Below are 10330 nucleotides of genomic sequence, written 5' to 3'. Positions count from 1 at the left end.
AAAAAAGGGGGGGGGGGGACCAGGTTTGCTGGTCTGATAGAGCCTGATGGAACCACTGAGACTATGGCCGCTACCTGCCCTTCAGGTCTGAAATTGAACCCATTCCTGTGGCTTCCAGCCAAACAAAAGACAGCTATATGAGCTGAACATTTACATTTGGTAGATACACTCCTTGGAGAGAACAGTCATGGGAGAATAGAAGGGCTGTGTATGCAAAGGGAGATAGCTCAGGGGGCAGGAGTACATGGAGGGAAGGACACAGGGAAGAGGTAACTATGGGCAGGAAGTAGGGGAGAGCTGTTGCATTGTGGGAAACTGTAGTCAATGTCATGAGACAAAGTGTATGTGAGCTGCTGTATGGAAAATGAATTTGCTCTGCAAACTTTCACCCAAATCATAATTTAAAAAAAAGCTTCTAAAAAAAAAAAGATGGAAACAATAAAAATGCTCATCACTAGAGGAACTGATCAACAAATTATAGTATACACACACAATGGAATACTATGTAATGGTAAAGAACAAAGAAAATCTGCAAAATATCTCATAACATGGTGAATAAACTTAGAGGTCATTAATGCTGAATGAAATTAGTCAATCACAAAACGATTAATATTGCCCCTATTAATACTGCTATTAATATTGACTACTATTGTGAAAAGTCAAGAAAAGAATTTCACAAAAAAAAAATATATATATATATATATTTTTATATATATATATATATATATATTCTTTGATGATTTCCAGGGGTGGATGGGGAAGGGAGGATAAATAAATTAAACATACAGCACAGTATTTATCAAAATGTAGGTAATTAATAGAAAGACTAAAAGAAAGGGAAGGGAAGAAAGGAAGTCTAGTTGAGATCTTAAAAAAAAAAAAAAAAAAAAATGTAAGATCACAGTCTCAAAAAATTACATATTTTCATTTTCTGTATGAGCAAAATTTTCCAAAAATGATTATTAAAATCAGAAAAGAGAGTAATTATTAAAGCAGAGATGTATATTTCAGTGCTTATCAAGCTATTACCTTCTAAAGAAATCTTTCTTCTCATATTCTCCTCCTAAAGAAAGCCCCAGGCTGGCCTTTAGGAAAACGGATCCTTACTGAATCCAGGTTGGACATCTGTCCCAGTGGAAGACTAGGCATAAATCAGTAGGAAACTTAATGAAGCATCACATCCTGGCATGAAAAGCTCTGCCTAAATAGGGGCAATCAGCTAGGCTAATTAGACCCTCTTTCCTATAAAAACTTCAGTCAACTGCCAAAATAAAACTTCATTCAAATTACAAGAGAAACAAATAGACCTAAAAAAGATAAATAAATAACAAGAAAGTAGCAGAATCAATTTAATGAGCTGGAGATCCTGAACCAAAAAATTCTGGATGCAGAATGACAAATAGCTCTTTACACTACTAGCGGAACGTAGTCGTATGGTAAGTCTAGTGCAAACCTTCCAATGTTACTCTTCTTTCTCAAAATTGTTTCACCTGTTCTCGGTCCTTTGCATTTCCATATGAATTTTAAGATTAGTCTGTCAATTTCTACAGCCTGCTGGAATTATGACTAGAATTACACTGACTCTGTACATTAGCTTAAACAACTAACATCCTAATAATACTGAGTCTTTCAATCCATGAACACTTTTCTCTCACCATTTATTTTAAACCTTTAACTTCTCTTAGCAAAGTTTTTTAGTTTTCAGTGTACAGGTATTTCATGTATTTTGTCAGATTTATCCCTCAATATTTAATATTTTTGAGGCTATTATAAATGACTTTTTTAATTTCAATGTCTGATTGTTTCTTGTTAGAATATATAAATAAGACTTTGCTCAACTCAGTTCTAGTAGCTTTTTGCATATTCCATGGAATTCTATTCTGATCTTAACGCTTTTTGTTTCTTGTTCTTGCCTTACTACACTAGATCTTTCTTTTATGCTTTGTTAGGCAGGACCAAAGCAACATTTAATCTAAGGCTAATTATGCTTTACTACTGAGGCAAAAACTACTCTACCCAATGTCCCACTCTGGCTGATGGAAAAAGAAACTATTTCCAGCCCTTTGTATGATCCATAGACAGGATCCTCTAATCCTCTCAGGAGGAGCTCCAGTAGCATACTGCCTAAGGCATCTGATTGCTAACCAGAAGGCTGATGGTTCAAACCCACCAGCCTCTCCTCGGAAGGCAGATTGGGCAAACTACTTTAATAGTGATACTGCCTCGGAAACCCAAGGAGGGGTCGCTATGAGTCGGACCCAACTCCCCAGCAGTGAGTTTGTTTTTCTGTTTTGTTTTGTTTTTTTGTTTTTGTTTTTTGTATCCTGTCAGGTGGGTCTTATCCTGGCTTAAGGGAGCTTCCTCGCAGGCATGCACTGATCAGTACTCAATGAAAGACTTAAGATGTCAAGGGGCCCTTCGCAGATCTTAAGTGTTCTCTTTCTATACAATAACCTCCTGTCCATCACTCCTCCTGAAAACTCCAGCTGCCTTTGCCTCCCTAGACCACCAGTTCCATCTCCTCAACTCAGAGTATCTTCCAGGCTCTCCCTACTTTTCCCCTCCTTGCACCACAGTCTGAAAACTTTCTCCAGGCAGTAAGCTAGAGCAATCATAGGGTTCACCTCATTTTTTTTCCATCTCTCAGGGATCACTGCCCATATTTTAACCATTATGGTTTCATACACTTTTTTCATCTTTGTTATTGTTGTTACTGTTGTTGTTTTAAGCAGGGAAGAAGATATAGTCCCTATTACTAAATACTGTCCATAAACATAATTTTTATGACTTTGTAAAATGATGATACTTAACATTAACAAGGATATAGTAAAACAACACTGTCAAATACTCTGCTACATTCTAATCTACTCGACGACTATTAAGTGAAACTAACTAAGTGATAGACATAATCCTGAGATATGTATAGTGAAATACTTTGGAACCTGACCCACAGAAATAATCAGAAACTCTAAATAGATTTATCTATCAAGAAATAAGATTATTTACAATAGCTAAAATTTATGAACAACTTTAATACCCAACAGTCGGAAGGAGAGTAGGGTAAATAAACTCTTGATTCTCAGAGTGGCACATGGGCCATTAGAAACAGAATCACAGAACGCAGAATCTCAGGCTCCACCCCCTCGGGTACACAGAAGAATCTGCCTTTTTAACAAGAGATTCTTATGTGCATTAAAGTTGAAGAGGCACTGTGCTCTACGATATTTATGATAAATGGCTGATATAGGGAAATGCTTCTAATTTAAAATTTTAAAAGTAGGGACTTACGGTAAGATGGAGGAATAGGCAGACAAGCAACACAAACCCTCTCCAACAAAGAAAAGAAAAATCAATTGACAGAGATACAGAAGATAATCCTGGAGCCCTGAGCTTTGAAAGGAACTATATAGAAGTGGATTAGGCACCAACTAGTGGAAAAACCTGAACGAAAACTGTGAGTACAGAGACGGTCGGAGCCGCAGACTGTCAGCTACTTTGACGGGACCAACACCATGAATGCTTCCAAGTGGTGTTGGGACCTTAGAATTGACCTAAAGATAAGCCCTGATCACCAGGGCTGCAGGAACGACTGCGCTGGTGGCCTATGACTAGGAAAGGAAACAACAAGGTGGGAGACAACCTGAGATGTTAACTTTCTGCTGTCTGCGGGGACGCAGCCATTTTGATTGTTTACATGTGGCGGTCATTTTTTATATTTAAAGTGACCGAGAGCACAACCATTTTGAATGTTTACAAGTAGTGGCCATTTTAAGTGACCGAGGGCGCAGCCATTTTGAATGTTTACAAGTGGTGGCCATTTTGGATATTTAAAGTGACCAAGGGAGCAGCCATGTTGAATGCTTACAAGTGGTGGCCATTTTGGATATTTAAAATGACTGAGGGCACAGCCATTTTGAATGGTTACAAATGGTGGCCATTTTGGATATTTAAAGTAACTGAAGGCATGGTCATTTTGAATGGTTACAAGTGGTGGCCATTTTGGATATTTAAAGTGACCAAGGGTGCAGCCATTTTGAATATTTAAAAGCGGCAGATCTCTGGATATTTAAAATGACAAGGGCGTAGCCATTTTGAATGTTTACAAGTGGCAACCATTTTGGATTTTAAAGTGATAGCATTCTCATTCAGATTCCAAGGACCTAAGAATAGACTCTGTTTGCCAAGGATGGCAGGGACATATGAGAGGTTAACAACAGGAAAGGAGACAGGTGGTGAGTGTATAAGTGCTGTCAACTAGTGAATAGAGGAGCACAGTACCCTGTTTGTGTAGATAACATACAACCAAAATGAAAATCATGGGCAAGTCACTCCAAAATACAATCACCAATTAAATATAAACGTAAAAACATCACAATGCCTCAGAGACAACAGAGCATCACAGTCCAAACAAAAAAGCAAAATAAAGCAGGAGAAACAAGGGACCAGGATACAGACCCCAAACACATCCCTGAGGAAGACACAGCACTGGAACTCCCTGATAAGGAATTCAAAAGAATTATATTTAGATATTTTCAACAAATTGAGAGGCAGATCAAGGAAAACACAGAGAAAACCCTACAACAATTTCAAAAGACAATACAAGAACAAAATGACAAAATAAATGAAAAATTAGAAATGATATAAAATCTACATACAGAAATCCAGAAGATTAATACTAATTTTTCAGAAATAGATAAGACAATGAATGGGCAAAGGAGCAGAATTGCTCAAAGGAAGACAAAACTGGTGAGATTGAAGGCAAATACTTGAACACTTCTTTGGAAAGGGATCAATCAGAAAAAAGATCAAAACAAAATGAAGAAAGCCTAAGGTTTAAGGAATAATCTGTGTGTCATCGGAATTCCAGAACAGGAAGAGACAAACAAAACCACAGAGAAAATTGTCAAAGATTTGTTGGAAGAGAATTTTCCTGGTATGATGAAAGATGAGAATATATCCATTCAGGAAGTCCAACAAACCCCAAACAGGATAGACCCCCAAAAGAAAATCACCAAGACATACCATTATCAAACTTAGCAAAACCAAAGACAAAGAAAAATTCATGACAGCAGCATGGGAAAAACGAAAAGTTACCTATAACAAGCAACCCATAAGACTAAGCTCGGATTTCTCAACAGAAAACATGCAGGCGAGAAGATAATGGGATGGTATATATAAAACACTGAAAGAGAAAAATTTCCAACCAAGAATTATGTACCCAGCAAAACTGTCCCTAAAATATGATGGTGAAATTAAGACATTTCCATATAAGCAGAAATTAAGGGAATTTGTTAAAACCAGACCAACTTTACAAGAGATGCTAAAGGAAGCCCTTTGGACAGAGAAACAGCAAAAGGCAACAACATCTGACCATTAACACACATGATGACATAACCCAGAAACCAACCCAGCTATGGAAGTATCCAAAGTAAATAAGCCTACAAGATTGTAAACAGGGAACCAGAGACGCCAATTGACAAATGAGGACAACTACAAACCAAAAAGAGTTTTAAAAGACTGTGTTGTTACAGAACTTCTAGATGGTAGGGAAGTCAAGACAACTACAAGATAGAATGGACCGTTCTAAAATTGGGAAGACAACTATAAATCACAGGGTAACCTCAAAGAAAAATGATAAATCTTCACATCAAAAAAGAGGACCAGCATAATTTCTGCAAATACTAAAACAATAGCAATGAAGGAAGTGATAACATGATTCATAAACAAAACGAGCTCAGCATAGAAAATTATAGAAATTCAATGGAAATAAATCAGTGAAATTTAATCAATTTAATCTTGAGATTAAGAGAAATCGACACCACAAAAAAGCACATAACAAAAATGACAGCAACAAATTCATATTTACCGATAATTACATATCTGGCAAGGGACTTATCTCTAAGATTTACAGCGGAAAAGCGGATGACCAAACTACGGTACATACACATAATCGAATGCTATGCAGCACTAAAGAATACGTAAGTCTGCAAAACAATGCATAATATGATGAACTTGGAGGACATTATGCTGAGTGAAAGAAGTCAATCATGGAAGGGCAAATATAGTATCAGTTCGTTGTTGTGGAGGGTCAAGGAAAGGTTTATATAGAGAGGGAAACTTTCTCTGTTGGTTGCCAGGGGTGGGAGGGGAGGGAACACTGAAAAAAAAAAATGCATTGTCACTTTAGTTTTGTGTATGTCACTGTACATAAATTATATTTCAATAAAATGCATTAAAAAAAATTTTAAGTAGTCAATATGTAGCAGATATTCAATCTCCACTATGTATATACTGGTTACATATATGACATAAATGCAAGCACAACAAAGTAATTCAAAGGAAATGTATCAAAATGTAACCTGTTTTTATCATTGAATTTTTTCTACTTTATAATTTACAGTCTTTTTAAAATTTCAGCAAGAGCATACATATTCCCTTCTTAAATATTAACACTTGGAAAGATATAATTTTCCTAAGATTCTTTCTATTAGTTTTAAAGATTAACTGCTAAATCCTTCTCTTAATTTCAAGATTAAATTGATTAAATTTCACTGATTTATTTCAAGTGAATTAATGGCACTGTTTTAAACTCCTATTTTCCACTTTGTGGGTCAAGGAACATAATTTACCAGAGCAAAACAAAAGCTTCAATACTCACATCTGACAGCCAGACAATTAGGTGATTTGAGTTATTCTTGGATTTGAAATTTAAAAAAAAGTAATAATAATTTGCAATGTACAAGAAACAGGAAACTACAGAAGACTGTTTTAATTAACTAACTGGAAAAACAGATATGGCAACTATAATTCTGGCCCAAGTAAATTGACATCATGAATCATATTGCTATTTTAAAACCTCACAAGAGTCCATTACATGCTGTTTTCAGTTATCCAAGTTTGGGGTGAAAATAAATAGTACTGCTATGTTATATCTGCAGATAGTATAAACATCTAATATTTCAGCAATATTTCTTGGCAGGAATGCCCTCATCCTATGTCCAACAAGCATCTCTTCTATATAAAGATTTCTATATATAATGCCAACTCTTTCGTAAAACATCTTTCCAACAAAAAACAAACTCGTTGCCGTCCAGTCAGATCCGACTCATAGCGACCCCTCGTTGGGTTTCCGACGCAGTATCACTACAGAAGTAGATTGCCCAACCTTCCTTTCAAGGAATGGCTGGTGGGTTTGAACTGCCAGCCTTCTGGTTAGCAGTCAAATGCTTAGGCACAAATTAGATGTGATTTACTTCTCCTTTGAGCCACCATAGGACTTGGTTTAAATACTTCTCTCATGTTATTGCTTTATCTGAAGATCTCCTCTATCATTACCAATTATTCCCCACCCTCACACAAGTAAAATATTTCAACATCGTGGTCTTCTCCTTAACCCTCTAAACAATATCTGCATTCCTGGCATGACAACTTGAACAGATACCAGTTTAAGTATAAACTATATTAAACCTTGGCAAATGCTACTACTAAAACTCATTACCTTCCTTTTTTTTTTCCCAATTACCAAAATAAAAACCAAACTCACTGCCTAAAAATCATTACCCTTCTTTCTTTTTTTTTTTTCCTCCAATTACCAAAATAAAAACCAAACTCACTGGCAGTATTACTACGGAAGTAGACTGCCCAACCTTCCTTCCAAGGAGTGGCTGGTGGGTTTGAACCGCCAGCCTTCTGGTTAGCACTCAAATATCTTAGGCACTATGCCACCAGAGCTCCCAATTACAAATGCTAAATAAAACTGTTACCTAAATAAAACAACAGTAACAAAAACTAAAATGTTCTTGCTATTCCCATGAACCCACTACCAGGGTTACCACAAATGACTATGGAATGAGGCGAGTGGTCTACCCTGGAGAGGCACAGTGAACAATCCTTTCAACATTATGTAGTGGTTATGACAACAATGAGTGAGGTGTGTGTGTGTGTGTGTGTGTGTGTTTATACATGGTTTTTATTTAGAAAATGATATTATATTTACTGTGATAGGAATGAAAATTTACTAGCAACTCCATAAAGTACTCAGTATAGATACTTCTTTGTGACACTTTAACTACTCTTTGTCACTCTCTATTTGTCAATCATTCTCTATCCAATTATACAACCTTCTTCTTCCCCTTTCTCATCTTCAGTACCTAGCTCATACTCATCCTAGCTTATCTGGATTCATCACTCATTATGACTTAGCCAATAAGTTCTTGATCTTCCTTCCAAAGGTCTCTTTCATGCCACCTCAACCACTCACTCTCTCTGGATCACATCCTGAAGGTCTCAAAACCCAAAACTACACCTCAGACTTGAGTACCTCAAACATTTCACTTTCCAATCACAGTCTCAAATCTTCTGGCTTGCATATTCTAATATTTAGTTAGTAAAAAAGTAAAGAACATGGGATATGGAAACAAGAATTGAGGTCACTTGGAAACGAGTATTCCCTCTGCTAAACAAATAATTTTTATGTGTGTGATTTTCATTAAAGTAATTCTATTACTGAGAGTTTAAGTGAACATTTACACAAGCCACTGCCCATTGCTTTTATATCCATTGATATAAACCTGAAATACAGGAGCAAATTACATCTGGATTAAAACAAGAACCATTTTCATACAAATTCCAGAAATTATTAGCCAGATATAATCCAACCGGATTCAGAAAAAAAGGTTCAATGTTGATGTAAGTGAAGAAATGTGAAGCTGAGAAATAACTCTGTGGAAAGAAAGTTGTGAGAAGCACTAAGAAAGACTTACTAGTACCTTCTCCCTCCAAAGGAGCCATGGTGGTAGTGGTTAAAAGCTCAGTTGCTAACCAGAAAGTTAATGGTTCGAATCCACCAGCTGCTCTACTTTTTTAAAGTTTTACCTTGGAAACCTTATAAGGCACTTCTACTCTGTCCAATAGTGTAACTATGAGTTGGAATCAACTTGACAGCAATGGGTTTGGTAATGCCCCCACCCCCCGTTAAAAAAAAAAAAAGCAGTGAAGATGTAGTAGACAGACAGCAACCAGAAGGGAAAAGGTATGGAGATAAGCAAATTATTCCCACATGAGCTGGCTACTGTGTAAATCAGCATATAAGATTTAATGTACTACTCTATCCTAAGGTCTCAATCAAGTAGCTGCTCAGCCAAAAGCTACAATTTAAATAAAGCAAGTCTAGGTGCTCAATTTCATAATAGAAAGACGGGGTGGAATTGGACTATAAGACAATAAATAGCATACTAAAGTCATAGCATTTAATCTAAAACTAAAAATGGAAGATCAAAACATTAATGAAATACAATAAAGAATCAAGAAAGAAATGATATACAAAGGAAACCTAGCATACAATGAAGATAGTGCAAAACCGCACATTTCATTCTGTAAAATATATGGTCATCATTAGTTGGAGGCAACTCAAAAAAAACTAACAACAGTATATAATAAAAATGTTATTTCTAACCAAGAAGGAAAAACAGAATGGAGGTAAGGTAACAGTCTGGACATTCAGAAATACATAAAACTGCACTCTTACACCTGTTACCAAAATATATTACAGAGGAACCAAATATTTAAATGTACAAATAAACTAAAAAAGTAATAAAAAGAAATACAAGTGAGCACTATGCTAATTTAGAGGTAAAAGTGTACTTCTTAAAATGACATACCTTAAAAAAAAAAAAAAAAAAAACCTCACTGCTGTCAAGTTCATTTCACTCACAGTGACCCCTCCTTGGGTTTCTGGGGCAGTATCTCTATGGAAGTAAATTGCCCAGTCTCCCTTCTGAGGAGTGCCTGGTGGCTCTGAACTGTCAGCCTTCTGGTTAACAGTCGCACTATGCCACCAGAGCCCAAATATTGAAAACCAAGGCAATGATGGTGCCCACTACCATTTCTATTCAATATAGTATTAGAAGACCTAGTCAGAACAATAAGACAGGGAAAATAATAACAACAACAGGTAACCAGTTTGGAAAAGAAGAAGCAAAATTATCTCTATTCGCAGATGATATGATCCTGTATACAGAAAATCCCAGAGTCCACAAGAAAACTCCTAAAATGAATTGAGAAATTTAGCAAAGTTGCAGAATAAACTCTACAAGCAAAAATCAGTTAGTTTTCTATACACAAGCAATGAGAAATTTGAAAGACAAATTAGGGGGGAAATTCCATTTACAATAGCATCTAAGAGAATAAAATATCTAGTAATAAATCTAACCAGGGACATGTAGGAGTTATACATTGAAAACCATAAAACACTGCTGAACAGGTTAAACATTTAAATAAACAGAAAGCTATTCTAAGTTCATGTGTTGAAGACTTAATATTGTTAACATGT

The 10330-nt window shown here is 36.1% G+C and overlaps 1 protein-coding gene across 1 annotated transcript in view; it reads right to left on the bottom strand.

The window, feature by feature from the left end:
• Positions 1-10330, bottom strand: part of RNGTT (RNA guanylyltransferase and 5'-phosphatase) — a 521901-nt gene that overhangs the window by 314053 nt on the left and 197518 nt on the right. The window lies entirely within an intron of this gene.

This window comes from Orycteropus afer, unplaced genomic scaffold (assembly GCF_000298275.1).
Source record: "Orycteropus afer afer isolate SDZICR_OR568_19922 unplaced genomic scaffold, OryAfe1.0 scaffold00011, whole genome shotgun sequence".
NCBI classification, from domain to species: Eukaryota; Metazoa; Chordata; class Mammalia; order Tubulidentata; family Orycteropodidae; genus Orycteropus; species Orycteropus afer.
This window is presented reverse-complemented; position numbering and strand designations above follow the sequence as displayed.